Raw genomic sequence first — 16,483 nt, forward strand, 5'->3', positions numbered from 1 at the left:
ACACCCAGAGACGGCCAGTTACTGAATAAATTCAACATTCATCGGCAGTCCAGTGTCAGACAGTTACAGGCTGTTTCTCTCCACCTTTCCTTACTCTACTGGAGACTGATAAATGCACCGTCAGACCGGCTCATACAGAATAGAAGGGACAGTGACCGTCTCACCAACAGCACCGGAGGTCTGTTCACAGACACAGAATCAGTCTTTACCTTCCAACAGGGTGTTCATATTACGTTCAATAACACTATCCCGCTTTCATGTACAGCGCTAGAGATAGAGAAATACAGACGGACAGATAAAGAGAAAGACAGAGACAGGCACACAGACAAAGTATCATTCTCACACTTCCTCTCAGTGTGTCCGTTTCACACTCAGCAAACAGTATCCCACCTTCGTGTACAGCGCCAGAGAGATACAGACAGTCAGAGTATCATCCATACGCTTCCCATCAGTGTCTCTGTATCACGCTCAGCAGCAGTATTCCACCTTCATATGTTGTACAAAAGAGAGAGAGAAACTGACCTGCAATGTCCCGTTTTCACCCAGCAACAAATTGGAAAATTCTCCATTCCAATTGCCATTCCAAGCTGGAGTGACAGAAGATGCAGTCTCATCTCTCACTGATATTATTTCAGAGACAGACACATTATTAATCCCACTCTCAGGGACAGTGTCACGCATTTAACCCTCTCTTGCATGTTGTACCCTCTGAAATTTTGCAGCTCAGGGCCCTTCTGTATTTCTCTCAGTGACCGAGATTTTCACTCCGATTGAAATAAACTGGGACTGTTGCCGTCAGATATTAATCCTACACGGTCCCAGCAAATACACCGACTCCCACTTTCCTCCCATGTTTCTCCAGGATTGGTTCGAGGAATCCGGCCTCCAGATACGGAGTCACAAGTTTCTTTATCAGTAAAGGGACCAAGAATGAACAGAACCAATAGGCTCATTTCAGAGCCGCCCACTTTATCTCTGGAAGACTCTGTTCCATCAAAAGATGCCGAGAGAAACAGCAGGGATGGAAACATCTAGTTTAATAGTTAGAGATTGTAAAGTCAGTCTGGATTCCAGCGTTAGGCACTGGTGGAATCCCATCTGTTTTCCATTCTGGGGCCTGTTCCTGCACTGCCTGTGGACCCCATTCCCTCTGACCTTTCCCCCAGACCCACTTCCTTTGCTCAGACTCGGAAAAATTCCAATTGGGGAAAGTTTCCATCGATTTTTGTATTGGGAATTAAACCAGATATATGCGCATGCGCGTCTCAGCCCCGCCCCCTGCGCTGATTGTTGGTGAGCAGAAGAGCGCATGCGCGCTGCCCTCCCCCAGCTCGGCCTGTGGGCGCCATTCCCTCAGTGAGCGGAAGAAGATGGTTTAAAACAGCCGGGAATGGAGAGATCACGGCCCCCGGGGGAAGGGAGCAAAGAGCAGCCTCGTTACAGCAGCTCATCGCTTCGGGACCGTGTCCGCAGATGGGCTCAGAGATCGGCATTGAGTCCGGGGGAAGGTCAGGGGGAGTCCGGGGGCTGTTTGTAAGAGGCGGAGTGGATCAGGAACTGGTCCCGGAACATGGAGTGAGCGGGGGAAGGGAGAGGTCATTCTCGGGCTGTGTGTGTCCAGGGTGTGTCCAGGGTAAGGGAGACAGAATGGGAAGAACCTGCTATTTAAAATCATTGCTGCTTTCTCTCCCCAAATCAGTCGTGAATGTTCCAGTCTCACCCTGTTACTGGACAGTGAACAGTCAGGATGTGGGGAGTTATACAAACAGTATCCATTGCAGGCATCAGGTGAGAAGTGTGAAGGACACATTTTAAACAGCGGTTGTTTGGTTTCGGGTGAACGGCTCGTCCCATGGGAGAGGAGTTGAGAAACCTGACCCGTCGGGTAGTCCCATTCACGGATCAGTGCAGGGGTTGGGTTGTGTCTGGATGTCACTAAATTGTTATAAAATCGTCCAACACACCTGGTGTGCAGAAGCTGAGTGCTGCAGTACTGCAGTGGAGTCAGACACTGACACTGTTTGTATCACTGGTTTTCATTTGTGGATATTCAAAATGATCATTAACAGAAATATTAAACTGATCACTTTTGTATTTTCTACCTCACCTGTTCCTGAGCAATAAGAGATAATTTTCTTTCCACAGGCAAATCCTTGAAGGATCCAGAATAAATGTGATGTTTCCTCCACCCGAGGCACTAGAAACAGTGCAGCCAGCTCCTTCTCACACACAGTAAGTATATTATCACACACACAGAGCACGGAGTCACAGACAGGTCATCAGTTCCACAGTCTCAGATAGCAGAAGTAGTCAGTACCACACTGATCCCAAGACCCAGAGACACATTTTCAATCCAACCATCAAACAGAGCAGGTGAAGTCGATACTGTTCCATTTCTCCCAAACACAGTTCCGCTGACAGGGAAATACAAAAATCCCAGTCAAAATCACACTCTCAGATTGAAAGGCACTGTGTCAATCTCAAAATTGGGCAACATTAAATACCAGATAGAAATCACACATGGTACCCGATTGAAAGGGACAGAATGAACCCCAATAATGTACCCCGAGATTCCAATTGAATACCACCCCACAACTCACAAATGTGAGTTTAATACATGCAGTATCCATTCGATTAATGTATCATGAGGTACAAACTGCAGACATGTCCAAAACTCATGTGGAGTATCAGACTGAGAAATGTTGTGACAGTCGAACCTGAGAAACAAATGAGAAACCAGTTTATAATACACATAGTATGAGATGTAAAGATACCGTATCAATTCTATTAGTGCACACTGAGATACACATTACATACCAGTCCAAAAATCTCATACAATATTAGACTGAAAGGCACAGTATCGATTACAATAGCACAGACTGAGCTGCACATTATATACCAATTCCAAAATCACTATATCAGTTTGAAATATATGTTATCATTCACAATAGTACACAAAGATATTGATTTGATAGTAGTCCAAAAAGCACACAAATTATCTGATTGAAAACCTCCAGCACCAAATCCTAAAGTATATCCATATTTACCAATTAAATGAAAAAAACTATTTAAACATGAAGATATTAAAGCTGCAGTATTGAACACCATAATGTAATCTGAGACAATAATTATAGACAGATGCAGAATAAATCTCACACTCTTATGGTACCAATGTTGACAGAGAATGTATCCCAAACTCTCATAATGTACCAGAGACTGGCAGATAAAGTATGAATCCCACACTCACACAGCATCAGAGACTGCATATATCAAATGAATCGCAAACTCAAACACACTACTGACAAGATACACAATGAATCCCACACAGTATCACGGACTGAGAGATACAAAATGAATCTCTCAGTCACCTACATTAGTGCAGGCTGAGTTACAAATTAGGGACCAGTCCACAAATCTCAGTGTCAGATTGAAAGATACAGTATCAATTCCATTAGTGCAGACTGAGCTACATATTAATTACCAATACAAAAGACCAATGCAGATTCAGACTGAAATATACAGTATTCCATTTATGCAGACTGAGCAACACATTGTATATAAGTTCAACATGTCACCATGTCAGTTTGGAAGATACACTGTATCACAATTGTGTTCACATTGATGCAGATTTAATAGTAGCCAAAAAGTGCAGTGATTCTCTGATTATAACCTACAGCATCACATTTTAACGTATATAATTACCTACCACTTAAATACTGGGAAAAATTATTTATACATTTATGTATTAAAGATACAGGTTTGAATGCCATGCTGTGAAATGAGATACAAATTAGATACAGATAAAGAATGAAAATCATACTCAGATCCAGTGCCAGAGACTGACATACAGAATGAATCCCTCACTCACACAATGTACCACTGACTGACAGATACAGAATGAATCCCACACTCACATACAGTAGCACAGACTGACAGATACAGTATATATATCACTCATATACAGTATCAGAGATTGATAGAAATGGAATGAATGTCTCACTCACATGCAGCACCAGAGACTGACAGATATGGAATGAATCCCAAATTCACACACGGTGCCAGAGACTGACAGGAACAGAATGAATCTCATTCAGATACAGTACAAGGGGCTGACATATATAGAATGAATCCCACACTCACACACAGTACCACAGGCTGACAGAATCAGAATGAATCACAAAGTACCACAGTCAGTCAAATACAGAATGAATCTCTAAGTCAAATCACTGCAAACTGAGTTACACACAACATGCCAGTCCAAAAATCTTAGTGTCAGATTGAAAGATAATGTATCAATTCCATTAGTGCAGACTGAGCCAAACATTATCTCATACAGCAACAGACTGACAGATACATTATCAATTCTATTAGTGCAGGCTGAGCTATATATTACATTCCAGTCCAAAAATCTCAGTGTCAGACTGAGATACAGAATTAATTCAATTATTATAGACTGAGCTACACATTATATACCAGTTAAATAATTTCACCATGGAGAGATTGAAAGGTACATTATCATTCACAACAGAGTTCAGAGATGAAGATGTAATACACTCACAAACATTGTTTGATTAAAGAAAATACAAAAGTGTATCAATATTTACAAATTAAACACTTGATAAAAAACGGCATATACTTTAAAGTATTAAAGATATAGTTTCAAATACAATAATATAAACTGAAATAAGAACACAGAATGAATCCAGACTTACACATTGTCTCAGAGACTGAATTATAGAATAAAACCCAGACTGAGATAAATTGGCTGAGACTGACAGATACAGAATGTATCCTAAACTCATATACAGTATCAGAGACTGACAGATACAGAATAAAGCCCACATTCACATGCAGCACCAGAGACAGACAGAAACAGAATGAATCCCACACTCACACACAGTACCAGAGACAGACAGAAACAGAATGAATCCCACACTCACACACAGTACCAAAGGCAGACAGATACAGAATAAACCCCATACTCATGTGCAGTACCAGATACAGACAGGTACAGAATAAACCCCACACTTATATACAGTATCAGAGACTGAAAAATACAGAATAAACCGCACACTCATATACAGCACCAGAGACAGACAGAAGCAGAATAAACCTGACACTCGCATACAGTACCCATTACAGACAGATACAGAATAAACCCCACACACATACAGTACCACAGACTGACAGGCACAGAATGAATCCCACACGCACACACAGTACCAGAGACTGACAGATACAGAATAACCCTCACATTCATATACAGTACCAGAAACAGACAAATAAAGAATAAACCCCACACTCATTTGCAGTACCAGAGACAGACAGATGCAGAATGAATCCCAAATTCACACACAGTACCAGAGACTGACAGATACAGAATGAATCCCAAATTCACACAAGGTACCAGAGACTGACATACACTGAATAAACCCCACACTCACATACAGCACCAGAGACTGACAGATACAGAATAAACCCCACACTCATATACAGTACCAGAGACTGACAGATACGGAATGTGTGAATTTGGGATTCACAGTATCAGAGACAGACAGATACAGAATAAACCCCAAACACATCTACAGTATCAGAGACACACAATTACAGAATAAACCCCACACTGACACACAGTTCCAGAGACTGACAGATACAGAATAAACCTCACACTCATGTACAGTATCAGAGACTGACTTATACAGAATGAATCTTATACTCACACACAGTACCAGAGACTGACAGATACAGAATAAAGCCCAACCTCATATACTGTACCAGAGACAGATAAATACAAAATAAACAGCAAACACATCTACAGTATCGGAGATAGACAGATAGAGAATAAACCCCACACTCACACACAGTACCAGAGACAGACACAGAATAAAAGCTACACTCACACACAGTACCAGAGACAGACAGATACAGAATAAAACCTACACTCACACACAGTACCAGAGCCTGATAGATACAGAATGAATCCCACACTCACACACAGTACCAGAGACAGACAGGCACAGAATAAACCCCACACTCACACACAGTACCAGAGAGTGAAAAATACAGAATAAACACCAAACTCTTGTACAGGATCAGAGACTGACAGATACAGAATAAACCGCACAATCATGTAAAGTGCCAGGAAAAATTGTTTGGTTAGTGAGTGTCTGTAAATGAAGGAAACATGTTGTCTGGTAAGGGAGTGTCTATACATGAAGGAAAAACGGTGAAGGGTCAGGGAATATCTATAAATGAAAGGGAAATGGTGACAGGTCAGGGATTGTCTATAAATGAAGGTGAAATGGTTTCTGGTAAGGGAGTATTATAAATGGGAGAAGACATGGTGACAGGTCAGGGAGTGTCTAAAAATGAAGGCGAAATGGTGACGGGTTACGGAGTGTCTATAAAGGAGGGAGAAATGGTGACAGATGAGGCAGAGTCTGTAAATGATGGAGAAATGGTGACTTGTCAGAGGGTGTCTGTAAATGAAGGAGGAATGGTGACTGGTCCGGGAGTGTCTGTAAATGCAGGAGAATTGTTGACAGGTCAGGTAGTGTCGATATCTGAAGGAGAAACAGTGATGGGTCAGGGAGCGTCTATTAACGAAGGGAAATGCTGACGGGTCAGGGAGAGTTTGTAAATGAAGGAGAAATGCTGAAGGGTCAGGAAGCGTCTATAAATGTAGGAGATATTGTGTTTGATCAGGGAGTGTCTGAAAATGAAGGCAAAATGGTGACTGGTCAGGGGGTTTCTGCAAATGAAGGAGGAATGGTGATTGGTCAGGGGGTGTCTGTAAATGAAGGCGAAATGGTGACTGGTCAGGGGGTGTCTGTAAATGAAGGAGAAATGGTGACTGGTCAGGGGGTTATGTAAATGAAGGAGGAACGGTGACTGGTGCGGGAGTGTCTGTAAATGAAAGCGAAATGGTGACTGGTCAGGGGGTGTCTGTAAATGAAGGAGAAATGGTGACTGGTCAGGGGGTGTCTGTAAATGAAGGAGAAATGGTGACTGGTCAGGGGGTGTCTGTAAATGAAGGCGAAATGGTGACTGTCAGGGAGAGTCTGTAAATGAAGGAGGAACGGTGATTGGTCCGGGAGTGTCTGTAAATTAAGGCGAAATGGTGATTGGTCCGGGGGTGTCTGTAAATGAAGGAGAAAAGGTGACAGGTCAGGTAGTGTCGACATCTGAAGGACAAAAAGTGATGGGTCAGGGAGCGTCTATTGATGAAGGGACATGCTGACGGGTCAGGGAGAGTTTGCAAATGAAGGAGGAATGGTGATTGGTCAGGGAGTGTCTGTAAATGAAGGCGAAATGGTGACTGGTCAGGGAGAGTCTGTAAATGAAGGAGGAATGGTGATTGGTCCGAGATTATCTGTAAATGAAGGCGAAATGGTGACTGGTCAGGGGGTGTCTGTAAATGAATGAGAAATGGTGACTGGTCAGGGGGTGTCTGTAAATGAAGGAGGAACGGTGACTGGTGCGGGAGTGTCTGTAAATGAAGGCGAAATGGTGACTCTTCAGGGGGTGTCTGTAAATGAAGGAGAAATGGTGACTGGTCAGGGGGTGTCTGTAAATGAAGGCGAAATGGTGACTGTCAGGGAGAGTCTGTAAATGAAGGAGGAACGGTGATTGGTCCGGGAGTGTCTGTAAATGAAGGCGAAATGGTGATTGGTCCGGGGGTGTCTGTAAATGCAGGAGAATTGTTGACAGGTCAGGTAGTGTCGACATCTGAAGGACAAAAAGTGATGGGTCAAGGAAAATCTTTAAATGAAGGAGAAATGGTGACTGGTCAGGGAGAGTCTGTCGCCAAAATTGGGAGATATCACAGATGGACGGCTTACAGGCAGCTATAGGGAGGGACATTGTGTGGAAATGAGGGGCAGAGCATATCCACACAGCCAGTGTCAGCATATTCAGGAGAGGAGAGGGGAATCAGTGAGTGTAGAACTGAACCCAGCCAGAGTCAGCACCTTCAGGGGAGGAGAGGGAGGGGAACCAGTGAGTGTAGAACTGAACCCAGTCAGAGTCTGGATCTTCAGGAGAGAGAGAAAACTTAAATAGAAGGAAAAATGTTGGAGGTGGTGCGATGGGTTTGGGTTTCAGCAGAGGGAGGAGGGTGAGTGTGTGGGACGGGGATTTACAATCTGGGGGAATGAGCGGGAAGAATGTTCTATTGAAACTAGAATTGCCTGTTCTGAATTTCTATCCTGTATTCAAAGTGAGGACTTTTGTTATCTCCTTTTACAGGGTATTACAAGGGGAGGATTTGCAGATGAGAAACTCAAACCAAACATCACGTCAAGATCTGACTCCATTCACCAGCACCTGAAGATTATCGGCCTTAAAATGTCGGACAAATGTTGATCTGTTCTATCTGTGGGAAAAGATTTCAAACATCACTGTGACTGCAATAGCAGCGAGACACACACACCCGATTGAGAGTGTTCCATTGCACTGACTGTGGGAAGAGCTTTCACCAGTTACACAGCCTGAAGAAACATCATACCATTCACAGTGGGGAGAAACGAGACACGTGTTCTCTGTGCAGACGAGACTTCCACTGATCGCCCAACGTGGAGAGAGAGAAGGACACCAGCACCATGGAGAAACCGTGGAAATGTGGGGACTGTGGGAGGGGATTCAGTTACTCATCCCGGCTCGAAACTCATCGACGCAGACACACTGGGGAGAGGCCGTTCACCTGCTCCGTTTGTGGGAAGGGATTCAGTCAGTCATCCCACCTCATTGAACATCAACTTGTTCACACTGATAAGAGACTTTTTAAATGTTCTGTCTGTGAGAAGAGCTTTAAAAGAAAAAGTGATCTGCTGACACACCAACGCATTCACAGTGGGGAGAGGCCGTTCACCTGCTCCGTGTGTGGGAAGGGATTCACTCAGTCATCCAAACTGCTGACACACCAGCGAATTCACACTGGGGAGAGGCCGTTCACCTGCTCCGTGTGTGGGAAGTGATTCACTCAATCTTCCCACCTCATTGAACATCAACTTGTTCACAATGATAAGTGTCTTTTTAAATGTTCTGTCTGTGAGAAAAGCTTTAAAAGAAAAAGTGATCTGCTGACACACGAACGTACTCACACTGGGGAGAGGCCGTTCACCTGCTCCGTGTGTGGGAAGGGATTCACTCGGTCATCCAGCCTACTGATACACCAGCGGGTCCACACTGGGGAGAGGCTGTTCACCTGCTCCGTGTGTGGGAAGAGTTTCACTCGATCATCCCACCTGCTGAGACATCAGCAAGTTCACATCGGGGAGAGGCCATTCACCTGCTCCCTGTGCGGGAAGGGATTCGCTCAGTCATCCACCCTGCTGACACACCAGCGAGTTCACACTGGGGAGAGGCCGTTCACCTGCTTCGTGTGTGGGAAGAGATTCAGTCAGTCATCCACCCTGCTGACACACCAGCGAGTTCACACTGGGGAGAGGCCGTTCACCTGCTCCGTGTGTGGGATGGGATTCACTCAGTCACCCCACCTGCTGAGTCACCAGCGGGTTCACATGTGACTGCAGGGGTTGGATTCTGCTGTTGTTGCTGATGTTAATCACATCCAGGACTGAACCGTGTTCATTCTGACAGTTGGGGTTTGTTTCAGATATTAATAATCCCTTTAACTGGGCTGGAGTTTAATATCCTGCACAAGTGTCAAATAAATCAGCTTTCTTTTAAACACAGTATTTCTAGTCCTTGATATCTCGATGATAATACAAGCTGATTGAGGAATTATGATGAAGTGAGTGGAATCCATCTTGCAACTGAGTTCCTCCACCTTTTTAAAAGATGGATCTACAAGATGTCCAAGTCTGACAGGACAGAAAATTCTATTATATCACACGGTCCACTTCAATCAGCCTGAGCAGATTTCCACTACCCTTGTGTGAAAAAGAGTTTCCTGATTTCACTCCAAGACACCCTCGCTCTAAATTTAAGTTTATGTCCTCTTGTTCTGGATTCACCGACCAGAGAAAATAGTTTCTATTTCAACCCAATCGAATCCCTTTATAATTTTAAATATCTGGTTCAGATCACCCCTCAACCTTCTAAACTCAAGGGAATGCAAATCAAGTTTATACAACCGGTCCTCATTAATTGAACCCTTCAAGCCCCAGTGTCATTCTGGTGAATCTGCACTGTCCTCCCTCCAAGGCCAATATATCCAATATGTCCCAGCACTGACTGTGTGTATAACAGGACTGAGTGTCCCAGCACTGACTGTGTGTATAACAGGACTGAGTGCCCCAGCACTAACTGCGTGTATAACAGGACTGAGTGTCCCAGCAATGACTGTGTGTGTAACAGGACTGACTCACGCAGCACTGATTGTGCGAACAGGACTGAGTATCCCAGTACTGACTGTGTGGATAACAGGGCTGACTGTCCCAGTACTGACTGTATGGATAACAGGACTGAATATCCCAGCACTGACTGTGTGTGTAATAGGACTGACTGTCCCAGCACTGAATATGTGTCCCAGCACTGACAGTGTGTCCAACAGGAGTGAGTGTCCCAGCACTGAATGTGTGTATAACAGGATTAAGTGTCCCAGCATTGACTGTGTGTGTAACAGGACTGAGTGTCCCAGCACTGACAGTGAGTATAACAGTACTGAGTTTCCGAGCATTGACTGTGTGTATAACAGGACTGAGTGTCCCAGCTTTGACAGTGTGTATAATAGAACTGAGTGTCCCAGCATTGACTGTGTGTATAACAGGTCTGTGTGTCCCAGCACCGACTGTGTGTATAACAGGACTGAGTGTCCCAGCATTGACTGTGTGTATAACAGGACTGAGTGTCCCAGCATTGACTGTGTGTATAACAGGACTGAGTGTCCCAGCATTGACTGTGTGTATAACAGGACTGAGTGTCCCAGCATTGACTGTGTGTGTAACAGAACTGAGTGTTCCAGCACTGACTGTGTGTATAACAGGACTGAATTGGGAAAAGAGCCAGAGGGAGATGAGGAGAATGTTTTTAGGCCGCGAGTTGTTCTGATCTGGAATTCACTGCCTGAAAGGGCGGTGGGAGCAGATTCAATAATAACTTTCAAAAGGGAATCGGCTCAATCTTTGAAGGGGGGAAATTTGCGGGACTGTGGGGAAAGAGCGGGGGCGGAGTGGTACTCATGGGATCGCTCTTTCACAGGGCCGGCACGGGCGCGATGGGCCGAGCGGCCTCTCTCTGTGCTGTTTGATTCTCGCTCACTTTCGGGCTCCGACCCACGGCCCGTTTGACGGGGAGGCGGGAGAGTGACTCCCCCCCGAGCCCAGCTCGACACCGGGCGCTGACAGAGTGGAGATTCACGGGGTCCGCAGGAGGCCCCGAATAACTCCCACCCTTCTCTCCCCTCTCTGGCCACTCCGGGGTGCGGGCCTTCCCTCTCTCTGCCTCGCCCCCGCCCACAGCACCGCCGGCCTTGGCCGCCATCATCATCCTCCCGGCGCCGGCCTGTTGCTAAGGTAACGCGGCACGGAGACCGCTCGGCGCATGCGCGTCGTTCTTCATGCCGGTGCAACACGTACGCGTCGTGACGACAGCGCGCAGAGGTGAGTGACGCTGCAGCGTGTCACATGATGGGTGGAGTCAGCCCAGGAGTGGAGGGGGTTGGGGAGGTGAGAGCTGTCAATCAAAGGACCCGGAGTCAGCACCCACTGAGCAAAGGGATTGGAGAATTTGTTTAAAATGCAAAATCTGCAAGAATGAAATCAAAATACAAAAGTCCAAAAAATAGGAAAAAACTGGAAATACAATAACCTGAATTATAAACAGAAATGTCCAAACTCACATAAGGCTGATGGCCTGGGTCCTCCCGCCACGATTAGTCTTCTCTACCTGGGGATTGGGATGAGCAGAATGTTTGAATGTAACTTTTTTCAGGCAGAGGGTGTTGGATAGATGGAATGGACCAGCAAGGGAGGCAATGCGGCCAGATTTTATCAGCAAATTTCAGAGAGTTGGCTAAGTACCTGATAGCGGTACCTTGGGATCTGACAGGCTAGAAATTGGGATCTTGAAAATTATTTTTGGTACATGTGCACTGGCTTTTAGTGATTGGTGTCCGTGGACACCCATCCCCATTTGTTCCTCTACAATTCCTAGCTTCTCATCATTCAGAAAATACTGCTATTTCTCACCTGATGCCTGCATAGGTGCTCTTTGCATAACTCCCCACATCTTGAGTGTCCAGCTCTGTTTCTATTGTTCATTGTCCAATAACAACGGACGCGGTGAGACTGGAACTTTTTACATTTGAAAATATACCTTATTTCATAAAATTTAAAGATATACACAATTCACTGTCAGTATCAGAGCTACAATTCAAAACAATAGCGTACAGATCGTACACACTCCGATTCCGTCATTACAATTCAAAACACAGTACATATCTTTCAAAACATTTTGTACAATACAAAGTGAAATGGCCTTGCACGGTGGCCTTTCTCCATTGAGCATTTGCGTAGGCCACACCTCACTTCAGTGTATCCCGCAGCACGTACTCCTGGACATTGGAGTGTGCCAGTCAGCAACACTCGGTCGTGGACAACTCCTTCAGCTCCAAGACCAGCAGTTTTTGGGATGGACCAAAGGGCCTCCCTCACCGAGTTGATGGCCTTCCAGCAGCAGTTGATATCTGTCTCAGTGTGCATCCTGGGGAACTGCCAGTAGAGCAGAGCGTCCTATGTTACGGAGCTGTAGAGGATGAACTGTGACAGATACCAACGCATCTCCTCTCCACACCTTCTATGCAAAGGGGTAGTCCACCAGGAGATGGACGACAATCTCTTCCCTGCTGCAGCCCCGAGGGCAGCTCACTGTGGCACTGAAAGACCACACTGGAAGGGCCTTTCTCACCACCATCCAAGCTACATCCTCGTGCCTGTTGGTCAATTCCGGCGATGATACGTTCCGCTAAATGGCTTCGACCATCTAATCGGGAAACTGCCCGATCGGATCCACCCTTTCCTTTCCCTGCAAGACCCCCAGAACGTTCCGTGCCAACCACTGTCTGACGGCCTTGTGATTGAAAGAGTTCCTCTTCAGGAACCTCTCCACCTGGGACATGAGGTGGGTTACGTCGAGCTGGACGGGATGACTTGCATCTGCAATCCCAACCTCCTCAGTGTGGGGACTGTCACTACCATTGGCATCAAACCCTAAACTTGCCACACTTGATTGCACGACTTGTGGGTGTAACAGGCAGAGTTGCAGCAATTCAATTTACACTCAAAAATCATAGAATCTTAGAAAATTTAAGGAACAGAAGGAGACCATTGGGCCTATTGTGACCGCGCTGGCTGAGAAACGAGCCACCAAGCCTAATCACACTTCCCCGCATTTGGTCCGTAGCGCTGCAGGTCAGGGCTCTTCAGGTGCACATCCGGGTATTCGTTAAATGAGTTGAGGCTTTCTGCCTCTACCACCCTCTCTGGCAGTGAGTTCCAGACCCCCCCCCACCCCCCGCCCTCTGTGTGAAAAAAAAATCCTAATTTCTGCTCTAATCCTTCTACCAATCACTTTAAATCTATGCCCGCTGGTTATTGACCCCTATGCTAAGGGAAATAGGTCCTTCCTATCCACTCTATCTAGGTCCCTCATAATTTTGTACGTCTCAATCAAATCACCCCTCAGCCTCCTCTGTTCCAAGGTAAACAACCCCAGCCTATCCAATCTGTCATCGTAGCTAGATTTCTCCAGTCCTGGCAACATCCTCGTAAATCTCCTCTGTATCCTCTCTCGTGCAATTACATCCTTCCTGTAATGTGGTGACCAGAACTGTGCGCAGTAGGCAAGCTATGGCCCAACTCATGTTTTATACAGTTCCAGCATAACATCCCTGCTTTTATATTGTGTGCCTCTGCTAATAAAGGAGGGCATTCTACATGCCTTCTTAACCACTTGATCTACCTGTCCTGCTACCTTCAGGGATCTGTGGACGTGCACTCCAATGTCCCTCACTTCCTCTACACCTCTCAGTATCCTCCCAATTATTGTGTATTCCCTTGCCTTGTTTGCTCTCCCCAAATGCTTCACCTCACCCTTCTCTGGATTGAACTCCATTTGCCACTTTTCTGCCCATCTGACCAGTCGGCTGATATCTTCCTGCAGTCTACAGCTTTCCTCCTCACTATCAACCACACGGCATATCTTTGTGTCATCCGCAAATTTCTTAATCATGTCCCCTACGTTTAAGTCCAAATCGTTAAAGTATACCACAAAAAACAAAGGACCTAGTACTGAGCCCTGTGGAACCCAACTGAAAACAGCCTTCCAGTTACAAAAACACCCGTCGACCATTACCCTTTGCTTCCTGCCACTGAGCCAATTTTGGATCCAATTTTCCACACTCCCTTGGATCCCATGGGCCTTTATTCTTTTGACCAATCTGCCACGTAGGAGCTTGTCAAAAGCCCTACTACAATCCGTGTAGACTACATCAATTGCACTACCCTCATCGGTCCTCCTTGTCACCTCCTCTAAAAATTCCATCAAGTTAGTCAGACACGAGCTCCCCTGGACAAATCCATGCTGACTGTCCTTCATTAGTCTGTGCCTTTCTAAGTGACAGTGTATCCTGTCCCTCAGAATTTATTCCAATAATTTGCCCGCCACCGAGGTTTGTCTGACTGGCCTATAATTACTCGGTATATTCTTCGCTCCCTTTTTAAACAATGGTACAACGTTAGCAGTCCTCCAATCCTCGGCAATATGCCTGTATCCAGTGAAGTTTGGTAAAGTGTCTGCTGCTTCCTCCCTGGCTGCCTTTAACAGCTTGGGATACATTTCATCTGGCCCTGGTGATTTCTCCACTTTCAAAGATGCTAATCCCCTTAATACTTCCTCTTTCACTATGTTTATCCCATCCAATATTTCACAAGCCTCCTCCTTAACTTCACTCCCTGCATCACCCCTCTCCCTTGTGAAGACAGTTGCAAAGTATTCATTAAGAACCATACCCATATCTTCCGCCTCCACACATAGTTTACCCTTTTTGGTCACTAATAGGCCCTACTCTTTCCTTAGATATCCTCTTGCTCTTAATGTATTTATAAAACATCTTTGGATTTTCTTTGATTTTACCTGCTAATATTTTTTCATGCCCTCTTTTTGCTTTCCTAATTTCCTTTTTAATTTCACCCCTGCACTTCGTATATCCTCTAAGTTTTCCGTAGTATTGAGTTCCCGGTGTCTTCCATAGGCTTTCTTTATCTGTCTTGTCTTACCCTGAATGCTTCTTGACATCCAGGGGGCTCTAGATTTGTCAGCCCCTTCCTTTTTCTTTGTGGGAAAATGTTTACCCTGAACGCCTTTGAATCACCCATTTGAATGAATCCCACTGTTCTGGCACTGATTTACCCTCAAGTAGCTGTTTCCTGTTTACTTCTGCTAAACCACTTCTCAGTTTAGTAAAATTGGCCTTCCCCCAATTGAAAGCTTTAACTCCTGCTCTGTCTTAGTCCTTTTCCATAACTATGCTAAAACTAACTGTATTATGACAACCACCACCAAAATGCTCTCCCACTGCTACTTCTTCCACCTGCCCAGCCTCATTTTCTAGAATTAAATCCAGAACTCCACAGCCACCCCCACCCCACTGTCGTTGGGCTTGCTATAAACTGGCTAAAAAAATTCTCCTCTATGCAATGTAAGAATTCTGTGCCCTCCATACTATTCACACTGTTTGTATCCCAGTTAATATTAGGGTAATTGAAATCCCTGCTATTACTGCCCTATTGTTTTTCCACTTCTCAGAAATGTGCCTTCATATTTGCTCCTCTATCTCCCTCTGACTGTTTGGGGGTCGAAAGCACACTCCGATTAGTGTTACTGCCCCTTTTTTGTTCTTTAGCTCAACAAATAAGGCCTCATGTGATGCTCCTTCTAAATTATCATCCCTCCTCACAATTGTAATTGTTTCCTTAACCAAAATTGTCACCCCCTCCTCTTTTATCTCCCTCTCTATCGCGTCTGAAAACCCTGTAACCAGGGACGTTGAGCTGCCAGTCCTGCCCCACTTTAAGCCATGTTTCTGTAATAGTTAAGATATCATACTTTCACGTGTTCTGAGCTCATCTGCCTTATTTCCTATACTCCTTGCATTGAGGTAAATACATTTAGGAATACAGGAACATAGGAACATAGGAACAGTAGTAGGCCATTCAGCCCCTCGTGCCTGTTCCGCCATTTGAAAAGATCTTGGCTGATCTGTGATCTAACTCCATATACGTGCCTTTGGCCCATATCCCTTAATAACTTTGGTTGCCGAAAAGCTATCTATCTCAGATTTAAATTTAGCTATTGAGATAGTTTCAATTGCCGTTTGCGGAAGAGAGTTCCAAACTTCTACCACCCTTTGTGTGTAGAAATGTTTTCTAATCTCACTCCTGAAAGGTCTGGCTCTAATTTTTAGACTGTGCCCCCACTCCTAAAATCCCCAACCAGCGGAAATAGTTTCTCTCTATCCACC

General features: G+C 45.2%; 1 long non-coding RNA gene across 1 annotated transcript; it reads left to right on the forward strand.

Annotated features, from left to right (window-relative positions):
- The first annotated feature begins 1,642 nt into the window (after nt 1-1,642).
- Nucleotides 1,643-9,691, forward strand: LOC137318418 (uncharacterized). Its single transcript, XR_010961879.1, has 3 exons — nt 1,643-1,788; nt 2,146-2,232; nt 8,248-9,691. It is a non-coding gene; the product is annotated as an uncharacterized lncRNA (long non-coding RNA).
- Nucleotides 9,692-16,483: the final 6,792 nt, after the last annotated feature.

This window comes from Heptranchias perlo, unplaced genomic scaffold (assembly GCF_035084215.1).
Source record: "Heptranchias perlo isolate sHepPer1 unplaced genomic scaffold, sHepPer1.hap1 HAP1_SCAFFOLD_70, whole genome shotgun sequence".
In the NCBI taxonomy this organism is placed as follows: domain Eukaryota; kingdom Metazoa; phylum Chordata; class Chondrichthyes; order Hexanchiformes; family Hexanchidae; genus Heptranchias; species Heptranchias perlo.